This window comes from Henckelia pumila, chromosome 3 (genome assembly GCF_033568475.1).
Source record: "Henckelia pumila isolate YLH828 chromosome 3, ASM3356847v2, whole genome shotgun sequence".
NCBI classification, from domain to species: Eukaryota; Viridiplantae; Streptophyta; class Magnoliopsida; order Lamiales; family Gesneriaceae; genus Henckelia; species Henckelia pumila.
Window position 1 is genome coordinate 189,376,549 of NC_133122.1, and position 16,379 is coordinate 189,392,927.

Consider the following 16,379-nt stretch of genomic DNA (forward strand, 5'->3'; position numbering starts at 1 on the left):
AAGAGATGAAAGGCAGTGACGTAGATTCCATCATGAAAATGCAGAAGCATCTCAGGGAACACCTTGGGTTGCTTCAAACCGAGTTCAACCAGCTTGTCATAAGTGCCGATATGGAGGGCAGGTTACAACAAGCTGATCGGATCAAAGTATCCAATCGAATCACAGGATGTATGCAAGCTCAAACTCAACTATGGGCTGCTATTCAAGGGCCAATTATGTGTGCCATAGAAAAACCACTGGTTTCTCAAAAACAAGAAATACAGCCACCGGTTGTAAAATAATATGTTGAGGATTCTAATACTCAAGAAACAAGCGCTAATAACTCATCAAGTCAACCCTCTGCCTCTGGGGTAAAAGAGAAAGAGATCAATCTTAGGCCCCACACTGACAAAGGCAAATCTAAGATTGATACTAACTGAAACATCCTAAAACTCCTACTGAATTTTTTTTTTTTTTTTTTTTACAAAACTCTCTGATAATAAAATAATGAATATAAATATATATATGCCCATACATATATATATCATACATAAAAATAACTTTACTTAATTTAAAATACAAATACACAAAGGATACAATAAAAGTACACGCATGCAATCAAATACTTAAAATTAATTACTAAATAATAATTTATAAGAATGTCATAATAAAATTCCTAAATAATATTTTTTTCACAAAAATTCAGGAAAACTTAGAAAATAAATACTTAAATCTAAAATTCATGCATATACTGAAAAATCTATAATAATAAAACATATGCGGAAATAAATGTTCTAGTCTCAACATAAAATTCATCTTAGAGCAATGGTCACGGGTTCTAGCCGCCTGGATACTCATACGCCCTCGCCGCCATTCGAAAACACATTAACTTCATTAACATTCTGCTCACCTGCACCATTTAAATCTAGTGAGCCTAGAGGCTCAGCACGTTCTATCCTTACATAACAAAATGAAAACACACACAAGCACACATCATATAAAATACGTGAATAAATATACGTGCATGATCTTAAAATTATATGCATATAGACATGAAATAAAATAATTATACTGATTTATCATAATGCTAAACATGTATCATCATACTTAATAAATCTCATAAAATAACTTATCATGATTTCTTAGTTCTCAACAGGTCGTATCCATGTCGGTGGCATCATACTAAACGATTGATCAATCTATAAACCAACGTACGCGGCGGTGGGGTTTCCACCTCTGTGCTGCCACTTCACCAGCCCTCTCAGCTGGATCCATAAGCTCATCATACTTATACATCATTAGGAAAGGTCACCGGGCCCAGGTATCCCGGCCTCCAACCACATCACTTTCCACCTTCACTTCAACTTCAATAAAAATATATTTTTCTTAACATGCATTTAAAGTTATCATAAAAATTTTTACATGATGCATGAACATAAAAATTCTGTTTATTTATTTATTTCATGAAAATTTGTCCGTAAATATATATTTAATTTATTTTCTTTAAAATCATACTTATATATCTAACAAAAATGCATGCATGAATTAAATATATATTTACGGACGTTTATTTTTCCAATGACTTGTTCGAGCTGCTGACCACTTAACTTAAACCCATAAATTCTTAGACTGACTCAAAAACTCAAAAGCCCAACCTGACCTGGCCCATTAAGCTTCATGGGCCCTCAGGCCCATGAGAAACTAATGAGCTTGCTTAAAACATAATTTAAGCCCATTAACTAATTAACTTAAAATTTAATTAATAAAAATATTATTTAACCATTAATTATAAACTATGCCGATAAAATTATTAAACCCGACTCAACTTGGCCCAATAATTCTCATGGATCACACGGTCCATGACAAATTAGTGGGCTCACCTCTATAATTATTAAAGCCCATTAATTTAGTCCAATTAATTAATTAATCAAGCCCAACCCATTAATTTATTAACTTAAACTCTTAATTAATTAAAATAAAATACACAAGCCCAAAATAATTAATAATCTAAACCCGAACTAAAAAAATAATTTGACCCATCAATTTAGACCCAACCCGGACCCAAAACCCGAGCCCGGCCCACTTAAACCTAAGGAAAAGGAAACCAAACAGTACCCCATCTCCCTCACCTAACCCTCACGACAACAGCCCCTTACCTCCTTGTTACTGCCCTGCTCCGGCCACCCCCGGCCGGAGCGCCGCCGGCAGGACCACCCCAGGGTCCTGCCGGTTCTAACAGACCAACCCTGGCCCAGCCAAAACCACACTAGGGCTGAACCCGAACATCCCTTAAACCATGCAGGTTGTGCGATCTGCACAGACCACAACTCTACCCCTTTCTGCCCAGCTCCGGCCGCCAATGGCCGGAGCTCCGACCCATGGACCAACCCAAGGTCCCAACGCAACCTTAGGACCAAGCTTGGCTCAGCAAAAACCCACCGTATGCTGAACCCGATCCCTTCATCCTCCAAAATCTGTGCAGCCCGTCACCCATGCACCAGCAGGGTTCTAGCCACGACCAACCACTCTTAGGACTGAACCATCATGCCAAAAAGACCCTAAGGGACCCTACTAGACCCAAGACCGAAGTGGCAGCAGACTCGATCAATCCAAGGATAAGAAACATGCCAAACCGAGCCATCATACGTGAAAAACGTGAGTTATGCATGAATTATGAAAAATATCTTGCAAATCTGAAAAAAATCATACATTAACAGATCATTCATGGTTAGAAAAACAGTGTATATGATTTAAATGATGTTCAAGAAGGGAATCAAACGTGCCTCGATGATTGCTTGATCCAAAAATTGATAATAACACGTATCGACGCACCGGGACGATCGAGACATCGAATCTCCAAACTTTTCTTCAAACTTACGTGAAAGTGTGTGGTGAGTGAGAGTGGAGGCTGAAGGTTTCTTTTGGAGGCGGCTTAGGGGTGAATTTACGTAGGGTAATGGGTAGGAGGATTAAGGTAGAAGATCTTAGGATAAACTAGGTTAATTAGTTAATAAATAATTAGGATAGATAAATATTATAATTTAAACTTTAAAATAAATACATGATAATTTGCTAAAAACTTAATAATCTCGAAATAATAAAATAGGAGATTTTTAAAGGTTAATAAAAGTAATTAAAATAACTTATTTTGGATAAAAACTAGCACATAAATAAATATATATATAAATACCATAATTTTCTTCAAATTATATCTTAAAATAATATTTTAAGGCTCTTAAAAATCTCATAAAACATTTTGGGTGAAAACAACATCTCGTCCGTCCACGGTCCCGCCTACGCGATCATAAAATAAACTTTCTTAAATAAATTCATAAATCACATCATACAGATTTAAATGCCGAAATAATATTTAAAACATGCAAATAAATCAATTAATTTAAATAATCACTCATAAAAACAATTTAACACATTTTCACATTATTATAAAATTATAAAATCCCTTAGTTATGCATGTGAATTTACGTGACGAATTTCTGGGCGTTACACTAACCCAGCTGTAATTTCTCCATTTCAGGTTTATCAAAAAAGATGAGAGAAATTAAGTACAAGAAGTGAAATCAACCCGATCACTTGTAGGGTTGATGTTTGACCGCGTTAATCGGTATGAATAAATTCAACTGGCAAGCGTACCAGGTCAAGTAATAATATAGTGGACAAAGGTCCAAGTGTCGAACCCACAGGGACTGTATAAAAATGATTACCAAAATCTATTTATTTCTACTTAATCTAGACTAATGAAAAAGGATGATTTCAGATTTTAAACTAATGAATAAAATTGCAAATAAAATTAAATTAAATAAAAACGCAGCAGAAAACTTTGGATTACTTAAAATTTGGGAAAAGTTCGATCAAGGACACACGTAGGTACCAGACAATTCATGCAACAAGCAATCGATCTAAGATATCAGACTTAATCTAAATTTATGGGAATTTTCCTAATTTGTTCGAAGAACTATTTCTAGAACAATCAAACCTATTCAAATATTGATGAACTAATCTTTCGTAATTCTAATCAAATTTGAATGCATAAATTTATGTGAAAATTCAGTAAAAACCTAAACCGCATAATGAAATCGAATTCTATTTCTAGTCAGTTTTACACTATGTTGATTATCGAAGTGATCAAAATCGAGACCTCTTCTGTCGACTTGGAATCGATTAACAAGCAAACAAATAACTGGCCAAGAAATTTGTAAGACAAATATAAATTCGATAATTAATAAAATCAAATCAAGTCTAAAAATCTCAAATAAACAAACGAGTTTTCTACATAAATTGTCTGGCCCAATCACGTGGCCTTGATCGAAAAAAGAAAAACTACTCACAATTCATAATTCAAAACCAAGTTTTAATCATGAATTGACAAATAAAATAAAATAAAAGAGAAGAGAAGAGAAAAATCTCCCAAGCCTGTGCCGTAGCCGCCTCTCGAAATCTCCTCTAAAATTCTGGAACACTTGTAAAATAATAAAAACTCCTATTTATAGTGTTTGGAAAGCCTTAAAAATTAATTTTCTAGTTGAAATATAATTTTTGGAATTTTCTGGCCCGTCGACACGCGCGCGTGCACCTTGGAGTCCTCGCGCGCGCGCAGTTATATAAAACAGTGACTCAGACTTCCTCTCTCGCGCGCGCGCAGTTGAAGCTCGCCCGCGCGCGTTCTTCTCACAAATCTCTGGAATTTTCTTCTGCGCGCGCGCGTTATTTATTTTCTGAACATGCGCGATAGCTTTCTCCTCAGCGCTATCGCGCTTGATCTCTTCTCTTCAGCACAACTCTACGCGCTATCGCGCTTCATTCCTCCTTGTTAGCGCTAGTTTTAGCTATTCTCATCTTCTCTTGCGCGTTAGCACTCCCTCATGCGCCAATCACCTTGTTTTAAGCGCGTTAGCACTCTTTCTACGCCAAAATCAAGAGCTAACGCGCTACAACACTCACCATCAGCGCAACATTCCAACTGCTCCGAGCGATGATTTTGAAAAATTCATATTTTAAGATCTAGCCGTCGAATTGACCTGAAATTTGAACAGCAGCTTCAAAACATCTTGAAATTTATTTTGAACGGTGGAGATCTGATTTGAATCTCTCAAAAATGAAATTTGATTTTTCTATCAAGGCGGCTCTGTTATTCGCTCTTTAAAAATCTAATTTCCTACAAAATTAACCGGGGAAGTGAAATACACACACAGGAACTAAAACACATAAAAACACATAAAAATAATATGAATGCACACAAAAATATATATAAAAATATCACAAACTAATGCATACATACTGCACTTATCAACACCCCCATACTTAACTCTTGCTCGCCCTCGAGCAAGACATGCAAAAACAAAATGCAAACAAAAACATAAGTAAGGATGATTCATAAATGTGCAAAGCCTCCGAGAAGTTCAATCACAAAATAAAAAACACAGACATGCTCTCAACTTTTCATAATACACCTTCGGTTTAACGTGAACGTGTGTGTGTGAAATGTCATTCCAGTTTCATGCAACTTAGACCGAATTCGTCTCAAATCTGCTTAGCGACATATGACAAATCAGTGCAAGTTTCACTTTTCAAGTGTCCATTCATTCCAACGATCTCTAGACATACCCACCTCCCTTGAGATAATGAATTACACACCTCCGGATTTTGCACCCGGTATTGCATTAGCCCCAATAATTACCCGCTGACTTAGCTATAACTGGCTAGGATACGAAAAATCATTCTATTTTTTCTTTCTAATCCCCTCGTCTATAGCCCGGATGGAGCATCAATCCCATTGAATCCGCATACTTAGCCTTAAATTTAATTTTTTTTTATAGGATTTTAATCCTTTCAAGGCCCGGATGGAATTGTATATAAATTTTTTCTAGGTGCGCCCAAGATCATAAGTATAAACTAGAGCCTCATCAAAATTCATAGAACACAATCAAGATCCACAAACCACCTATTGCCGTGCAATGGTCAAACAGATAGAAACTTCATCAAATCTTTCGCTACAATTCACTGGTCTAACATTAGTACTTAAAAATATTCACGGTTCAACCTACAGTTTCTCATGTCAAGTCAAGAGCAAAAAAAAAAAAAAAAATTTCAAAAATCAATTTTTTCAAATAAACTTCATCATCATTGGCTATTATGACTCATCCGACCCATGCAATGCAAACAATAACAAAAACACACTATATGCAAACAAATACGAAACACAACGGATGCAAAACAAACACACAAATGCGACAAACTAGTCTACCCCCCCATACTTATCCAAAGCATTGCTCTCAATGCTTCAGAACAATAAACAGAATGCAAGACAAACAAAAACACAATGAAAACAAAAATAACACTCCCTTGGTTTTCGATGCATTCTCTTCCTTCTTGACAGTATCCTCTGGGACGGTATCAGCAGTCTAGATTATCGGCGGGCACGACCAACTGGCATGGGAAAGAAACAATAATCAAATAAAAACAAAAATAAAAACCAAAAACATAATAAAAAAAACAAAAACACTGGGTTGCCACCCAGTCAGCGCTAAATTTATAGTCTATAGCCCGACTATACTCCTCTTTGAGTGGCGAAATTCAAGGTGGTTTATCCACTGTCTATGAAAAACTCGAATCAGTCCTGCACTTGCATGCTACATCATTAAAGAACTTGTGCAAGGGATTAATTCCTGCAGACAACTGCACCTGCAGACATGCACCAACATCATGCATCTCATCAACCAAACGAATAGCAGAACAAGATTTCAAAATTGGGCTCTCAGTAGCCGACTTAGACATAGTAAAAACTACTTGTTCATCGTTCAATCTCAGAACCAACTCTCCCTTCTCAACATCAACTAAGGCTCTACTAGCAGCAAGAAAAGGACGCCCTAAAATCAGTGGAACCTCACAGTCCTCATCCATGTCAAGAATAACAAAATCTACAGGATATATAAAGTGTTCTATCTTGACTAGGACATTCTCTACGATCCCTCTCGGATATTTAATAGAACCATCAGCAAATTTAAGAGAGATAGCAGCAGGTTCTATATTTTCAACTCCTAATTTTCGAGCAATAGAATAAGGCATTAAATTAATGCTCGACCCAAGATCACACAACACATTCTCAAAAGACAAACTTCCAATATGACAGGGTATAGAAAAACTCCCTGGATCCTGAGATTTTGTTGGAAGCTTCTTTTGCAACACCGCCGAGCACTCTTTCTTCATTGTGACTTGCGTAAGATCATTCAGCTTCTTTTTATTTTTCAGCAAGTCTTTCAGAAACTTTGCATATCTCGACATCTGAGCTAAAGCATCTGCAAAAGGTATGTTAATATGCAGTTTCTTGAAAATCTCTAGAAATTTTGCAAATTGATTATCCAATTGCATTTGCTTTGCTCTCTGGGGGAAGGAAAGTTTACTCAAGTCAATCTTCTCAATAATAGATGAGTGAGATGACTTACCTTTCTTGCCTATAGGCGTGGAGTCTGCCTGCTTTGGTGCTTCATCCAGCTCTTTTTCCTTGACTAGGTCACTTGCTTCTTCATCCTCAGTATTCTTTGCATCAGTATCTGCTTGCGATCTAGTTACCGCCAGAATAGCATTGACATCCTTTGGATTCCTCTCAGTATTGCTAGGCAACGATCCTGCTGGCCTAGTTGATAGCTGTGTAGCTATCTGACTCATCCGTGTCTCTAATTTCTGTAACATTGCCTCTTGATTCTGTAGACGGGTCTCAGTACCAGCTACATATTTCATCATAATTTCTTCAAAAGAGGGCTTCTTCTCTACTGGCTTCGATGTGTTAGCTGTAGGATCTGCAGCTTTCCAAGTGAAGTTTGGATGGTTTTTCCAGCCAGGATTGTAAGTGTTGCTGTATGGATTGTACTGCTGTCTCCCTTGATTTCCCATAAAGTTCGCTGCATCAACTTCAAATACTTGTTGTTCGTCAGGCTGTTGGACTTGCACTTGATTGGCTGAAGATGTTCTGCATAACTGCCATCTGATGGGTAAGTGCATCGATCTTGGCATTAAGTGATGTTAGTTCATCGACTTCAAGAACTCCAGCTTTCCTCTCTTTTTTAGCATCTGGCCATCCAATGTTGCTCTCAGCCATATTTCCTATAATTTCCCATGCCTCTGCCGGTGTCTTTCTGAATAGGCTTCCGTTGGCAGCAGCATCTAACATGGAGCAAACAGATTGATCAGCCCCATTGTAAAAAGTCTGAGTCTGCTGGCTTTGAGTGAGATTATGTTGAGGACATATCCTCAACATCTTTTTGAATCGAGTCCAAGCAGCATTTAACGATTCAGCTTCCTTCTGCCTGAATGATATGATATCAGAGAACAGTTTTGCCATCTTTGTGGGCGGAAAATATTTATTCAGAAAGATCTGAACAAGTTGATCCCATGTAGTAATAGAGCCAGCAGGCAGATCATCTAGCCATTCAGCAGCTTCTCCTTGTAGAGAGAATGGGAATAACCGCAGTCGCACTCCATCAGATGATACCCCATTCACCTTGAACGTGTCGCAAATCGACAGAAAACGCTCCAGATGAGCGTAAGGGTCTTCTACAGATGAACCCCCGAATCTAGCTTGCAATTGAATAAGCTGAATAGTAGAGGGCTTCAGCTCGAAATTGTTCGCCTCAACAGCGGGGCGAACTATGCTAGATCCATAACCTTCAGTTGGCGGACGGATAATATCCCATACAGTACGGTTGTCTGCCATCTCTACTTCAGATTCAGATTCTGACTCTAGTTCAAGATTGAAAGATTTCTTAGCTTTTCGGATCCTGCTAAGTGTGCGCTCGATCTCCAAATCAAGTGGTAGTAATGTCTTTGATCGAGTTTTATGCATACACAACAGAAGGTACCTGAAGATCACCAAGAAATTAAGGTCAGAATTTTAAGAAAGTAAGTAATGTCTAATCTCAAGTGAAATAAAAATTTTGATATCAAAAACAGTCCCCGGCAACGGCGCCAAAAACTTGACCGCGTTAATCGGTGTGAATAAATTCAACTGGCAAGAGTACCAGGTCAAGTAATAATATAGTGGACAAAGGTCCAAGTGTCGAACCCACAGGGACTGTATAAAAATGATTACCAAAATCTATTTATTTCTACTTAATCTAGACTAATGAAAAAGGATGATTTCAGATATTAAACTAATGAATAAAATTGCAAATAAAATTAAATTAAATAAAAACGCAGCAGAAAACTTTGTATTACTTAAAATTTGGGAAAAGTTCGATCAAGGACACACGTAGGTACCAGACAATTCATGCAACAAGCAATCGATCTAAGATATCAGACTTAATCTTAATTTACGGAAATTTTTCTAATTTGTTCGAAGGACTATTTCTAGAACAATCAAACCTATTCAAATATTGATTAACTAATCTTTTGTAATTCTAATCAAATTTGAATGCATAAATTGCTGTGAAAATTCAGTAAAAACCTAAACCGCATAATGAAATCGAATTCTATTTCTAGTCAGTTTTACACTATGTTGATTATCGAAGTGATCAAAATCGAGACCTCTTCTGTCGACTTGGAATCGATTAACAAGCAAACAAATAACTGGCTAAGAAATTTGTAAGACAAATATAAATTCGATAATTAATAAAATCAAATCAAGTCTAAAAATCTCAAATAAACAAACGAGTTTTCTACATAAATTGTCTGGCCCAATCACGTGGCCTTGATCGAAAAAAGAAAAACTACTCACAATTCATAATTCAAAACCAAGTTTTAATCATGAATTGACAAATAAAATAAAATAAAAGAGAAGAAAAAAATCTCCCAAGCCTGTGCCGTAGCCGCCTCTCGAAATCTCCTCTAAAATTCTGGAACCCTTGTAAAATAATAAAAACTCCTATTTATAGTGTTTGGAAAGCCTTAAAAATTAATTTCCTAGTTGAAATATAATTTTTGGAATTTTCTGGCCCGTCGACACGCGCGCGTGCGCCTTGGAGTCCTCGCGCGCGCGCAGTTATATAAAACAGTGACTCAGACTTCCTCTCTCGCGCGCGCGCAGTAGAAGCTCGCCCGCGCGCGTTATTTATTTTCTGAACATGCGCGATAGCTTTCTCCTCAGCGCTATCGCGCTTGATCTCTTCTCTTCAGCACAACTCTACGCGCTATCGCGCTTCATTCCTCCTTGTTAGCGCTAGTTTTAGCTATTCTCATCTTCTCTTGCGCGTTAGCACTCCCTCATGCGCCAATCACCTTGTTTTAAGCGCGTTAGCACTCTTTCTACGCCAAAATCAAGAGCTAACGCGCTACAACACTCACCATCAGCGCAACATTCCAACTGCTCCGAGCGATGATTTTGAAAAATTCATATTTTAAGATCTAGCCGTCGGATTGACCTGAAATTTGAACAGCAGCTTCAAAACATCTTGAACTTTATTCTGAACGGTGGAGATCGGATTTGAATCTATCAAAATTAAATTTGATTTTTCTATCAAAGCTGCTCTGTTATTCGCTCTTCAAAAATCTAATTTCCTACAAAATTAACCGGGGAAGTGAAATACACACACAGGAACTAAAACACATAAAAATAATATGAATGCACACAAAAATATATATAAAAATATCACAAACTAATGCATACAAACTGCACTTATCAACACCCCCATACTTTACTCTTGCTCGCCCTCGAGCAAGACATGCAAAAACAAAATGCAAACAAAAACATAAGTAAGGATGATTCATAAATGTGCAAAGCCTCCAAGAAGTTCAATCACAAAATAAAAAACACAGACATGCTCTCAACTTTTCATAATACACCTTCGGTTTAACGTAAACGTGTGTGTGTGAAATGTCATTCCAGTTTCATGCAACTTAGACCGAATTCGTCTCAAATCTGCTTAGCGACCTATGACAAATCAGTGCAAGTTTCACTTTTCAAGTGTCCATTCATTCCAACGATCTCTAGACATACCCACCTCCCTTGAGATAATGAATTACACACCTCCGGATTTTGCACCCGGTATTGCATTAGCCCCAATAATTACCCGCTGACTTAGCTATAACTGGCTAGGATACGAAAAATCATTCTATTTATTTATTTATTTTTGTTTTGGTATTTTTAAGTTGTGTTATTATTCTTGCGAGGCATAGAGATTCTGCAATTTTGTACTGCCCACGCGCGAGCCCCTGTCTCGCGCTCCAGAGAACTCTAAAGGAATAGCGCGCGCGCGCGCGTGCCTCTTTCTCGCGCGCGCGCAAGTCAAGCGGACAGAGACTAATATTGAAGACTCGCGCGCGCGCGAGAGGCGCAGATGAAAACAAATCGGGGCCTCTTCTTTTCTCTCCCACTTTCTTCTCCTTCTATTCTTCTTCTTCTCTCCAATAAACCCTAAATCCCCAAATCTTTCCTCTCAAATTTCTCCATTGATTCTTGACATTATTGATCTTACATTGCAGATTTGTGGAGTTTATTATCGCGCTCAAGTTTAGGCCAGGAAATTTCTAAGGGAATCATTCATTTGTGCACTCCTCTTTACATCACCGCCGCCCGCCGCCTCTGCTCCGGCCGACCACCACCATGCCTGCCAAAAGATTCCGTTCATCCGGCCCTATCGTCCCTAGCTCCTCATCCTCCGCTCAATTATCCAACAAGTTCGTCTCTTTGGAAGCCCAAGAAAGGTACGAACATGCTCGACTAAATCGAAATCCTATTGCTGAGCGGGGTATAACTATGGATTGTAATGAATTTGTTGCCTTGGGGATTATCAAGAGGAAATGGACCCTGTTTTGCAAAGAACCCGAACCAGCCATTATTCCGGTGGTTCGGGAATTTTATGCGAATGCCCCTGCCCGCGAGGATTCGAAAGCTGTTGTTAGGGGGAGACTTGTATCGTTTGATGCCGAATCATTGAATAGGTTGTTTGATACCCACGTAGTGGATGATAGTCAATTTAGAAGTTTTAAGGCGAACCCAGATTATCCTTTGATGTTGAGAGAGATGTGTCATGCGAGTGTTCGTTGGCACGCCCCCTCCGGGTCACTCATTTCCCGGAGCGTTTTCTAAAAATTGAGCCGGCGTTGTGGTATGCATTAATTGCCCGACGCCTTTTACCCGTGCTACACACCGTTGACGTGCAAGTCGATAGGGCTATTCTTTTTTATGCTATTACGAAGAGGTGGCCGGTTGATGTGGGCACTATTGTCCACGATTCCATTCAGTATTCGATGCGGAATCCGATGGTGGGCCTCTACTTCCCCCACACCATCACAGCCTTATGTCGCCAGGCGGGCGTTCCGATTAGTCCCGATGAGGAGTGGCTCCCGGCATTCAAAACCGTCGATGAGAAGCTTGCTACTTCAAAGCAAGCAAAGCGAAATTTGGAATTCTATGGCAGTCAGCCGCATGTCGGGAGTTCTTCTAGCAGTCAAAAACCGCCTCAGCTCACTCCTCCTTGTCGTACCGCGCAGGACATGGCTATTGAGAGCTCGGCTTTTGATCACTATGCCATGGGTTATTTTCAGGCTTCTTCCACTCATTTACATAATGTGGAAGACATTATGCGCAGCATGGCGACACAATTGGGACTTGATACATCGGGTTTTCGTGCGGCACCGCAATATCCACCTCCATTCCCGTTCCAGTATTCCGTCCCTTCCCAGTATGCTCCGCCAGCCCCACAGGACACTTATGTTCCACAGCCTCCTCCAGAATACGAGGAGAATCCTGATGCTTTTGCACAACAGTAGACCAGGGGAGTCCCTTTTGCATTGTGCTTTCTGTTTTGCATTGCATATGTTCGTTGTCTCTTAGTTATTTTTGTGTTTGTGTATCTCTGAAGCATTGTGGACAATGCTTTATTTAAGTTTCGGGGTGTTTAGTTATTTAGTTTCGTGTTTTGTGGCATTCTGTTTGCATTCATTCTGTCGTTAGTTTCATCTAATTCGTAAACATAGCATTTCATTTTGTAGTCAAGAAAGAATTGGATAGCTTGGCCAATGATGCAACTTTTGGATACATGTCTGACCAATTTGAACTGGTGAAACCAATTAGACAAATGATCTTTGATAGACTCTGTCACTTGTGCTAGAATCTGAGTTTGAAAAATGCAAACATATAGATGATTGAGGCGTTGTTGGAATTTTTTTGGGCCTAATTTTTCTTTCAATTAATTATCTCTAGTGCCCCTTTTTGAGCCTACACTTATATGAGTACTTGAGGTACATTTCCTGGTATTTGTGAAGATCATCATTCCTTGTTGATGATTTTTGAGTCTATGCACTGATTGAATTTGTATAAGTTGATGGTGAATTGAAACTTGTCTAGAACTAGTTCGAACACTCTTCGAGGCGCAATACGGGCAAAACTGTGATTAGGGATGATTTAGGCAATTTTTCTTTGAATCGTTTGAGCCTTTCAAGCTACCCATTAATACATTCTATCCCTAGTACCTTATTTGAGCTTTAATGAAATCGAATGGCATGCGTGAAAACGTGTGATAAACCCCCATTCGTCATTTTTTTTCATGACCCGCTTTCACTACCAATTACGAGCTTAAACACTAATTCCCACCTTGACAGGAGTAAATTGCATGTTTGAATGATATATCCTCCGGAATTTGAATGTGAAAAGTGGAATTATGTGGAAAAAAAAAAGGAAAAAAAAATTTCAAAAATCAATTTTTTCAAATAAACTTCATCATCATTGGCTATTATGACTCATCCGACCCATGCAATGCAAACAATAACAAAAACACACTATATGCAAACAAATACGAAACACAACGGATGCAAAACAAACACACAAATGCGATAAACTAGTCTACCCCCCCATACTTATCCAAAGCATTGCCCTCAATACTTCAGAACAATAAACAGAATGCAAGACAAACAAAAACACAATGAAAACAAAAATAACACTCCCCTGTTTAATCGGTGTGAATAAATTCAACTGGCAAGAGTACCAGGTCAAGTAATAATATAGTGGACAAAGGTCCAAGTGTCGAACCCACAGGGACTGTATAAAAATGATTACCAAAATCTATTTATTTCTACTTAATCTAGACTAATGAAAAAGGATGATTTCAGATTTTAAACTAATGAATAAAATTGCAAATAAAATTAAATTAAATAAAAACGCAGCAGAAAACTTTGGATTACTTAAAATTTGGAAAAAGTTTGATCAAGGACACACGTAGGTACCAGACAATTCATGCAACAAGCAATCGATCTAAGATATCAGACTTAATCTTAATTTACGGAAATTTTTCTAATTTGTTCGAAGGACTATTTCTAGAACAATCAAACATATTCAAATATTGATGAACTAATCTTTTGTAATTCTAATCAAATTTGAATGCATAAATTGCTGTGAAAATTCAGTAAAAACCTAAACCGCATAATGAAATCGAATTCTATTTCTAGTCAGTTTTACACTATGTTGATTATCGAAGTGATCAAAATCGAGACCTCTTCTGTCGACTTGGAATCGATTAACAAGCAAACAAATAACTGGCCAAGAAATTTGTAAGACAAATATAAATTCGATAATTAATAAAATCAAAGCAAGTCTAAAAATCTCAAATAAACAAACGAGTTTTCTACATAAATTGTCTGGCCCAATCACGTGGCCTTGATCGAAAAAAGAAAAACTACTCACAATTCATAATTCAAAACCAAGTTTTAATCATGAATTGACAAATAAAATAAAATAAAAGAGAAGAGAAAAATCTCCCAAGCCTGTGCCGTAGCCGCCTCTCGAAATCTCCTCTAAAATTCTGGAACCCTTGTAAAAATAATAAAAACTCCTATTTATAGTGTTTGGAAAGCCTTAAAAATTAATTTCCTAGTTGAAATATAATTTTTGGAATTTTCTGGCCCGTCGACACGCGCGCGTGCGCATTGGAGTCCTCGCGCGCGCGCAGTTATATAAAACAGTGACTCAGACTTCCTCTCTCGCGCGCGCAGTAGAAGCTCGCCCGCGCGCGTTCTTCTCACAAATCTCTGGAATTTTCTTCTGCGCGCGCGCGAGATCGCTCGCGCGCGTTATTTATTTTCTGAACATGCGCGATAGCTTTCTCCTCAGCGCTATCGCGCTTGATCTCTTCTCTTCAGCACAACTCTACGCGCTATCGCGCTTCATTCCTCCTTGTTAGCGCTAGTTTTAGCTATTCCCATCTTCTCTTGCGCGTTAGCACTCTCTCATGCGCCAATCACCTTGTTTTAAGCGCGTTAGCACTCTTTCTACGCCAAAATCAAGAGCTAACGCGCTACAACACTCACCATCAGCGCAACATTCCAACTGCTCCGTGCGATGATTTTGAAAAATTCATATTTTAAGATCTAGCCGTCGGATTGACCTGAAATTGGAACAGCAGCTTCAAAACATCTTGAAATTTATTCTGAACGGTGGAGATCGGATTTGAATCTCTCAAAAATTAAATTTGATTTTTCTATCAAGGCTGCTCTGTTATTCGCTCTTCAAAAATCTAATTTCCTACAAAATTAACCGGGGAAGTGAAATACACACACAGGAACTAAAACACATAAAAACACATAAAAATAATATGAATGCACACAAAAATATATATAAAAATATCACAAACTAATGCATACAAACTGCACTTATCAATGTTGCAGGAATATATCCAAGGGTTTGGCTAAAAAACAATGTCAATCCTAAGGATGTAAAGCTATGATATGAATTTGGGGCTCTAGCCTCAGTTTATACAACTTCACCAGGCTTCCAGGAAATATCACAACTACCAAAATGGATTCAGGAAGCAGTCCAAGAAACATGGGCAAATAATGATCATTTGTCCAGAGGAGATGTGCTCGAGTTATACTTCTTTAGTGCAGCTCCAGAACCAACAGAGAAAGGATCACACGAGCCCTTTCATTTCATCAAGCTAAGGAGACCTGACATGAATAATCAAATATTTATCAAGGATCCTATATCTGAAGAAATATCATTGGTGTCCACTTTTGGAGAAAATGAAATTTCAACCAGAAGGACATGGGGTATTTGGGTTTGTCTCACCGAGATGGATAAGGTCAAGTTTCCGTTCAAATTTTATCAAAATTCTGTGAACGGATAATTCCTGTTAAACACAATGACAGGAAAAACTACGGCTTTTGCGGAAGAACTCTTCGAAAAGAAGAGGAACTTTTTGTGGAACAACAAGCTGCCGAGGAGTAAAGAAACTCGCCGAAAATTTTGTAACATGGCTCATATCGGAAGATGGTCAGAGAATATCTGCCCAAAATGTCCAAACCAGAAGGAGCCAGAATTCGGAAAAACCTTCAAACCCCGAACGGATCGAAAAGATTTTTTCGAGACAAGCAAAGGTGGACAGGGACCATCAAAACCGCGTTTTCCCAGGGGCCCACTGCAAAAGCAAAAGATGCCCCGACAACAATAAAGAAGGCAT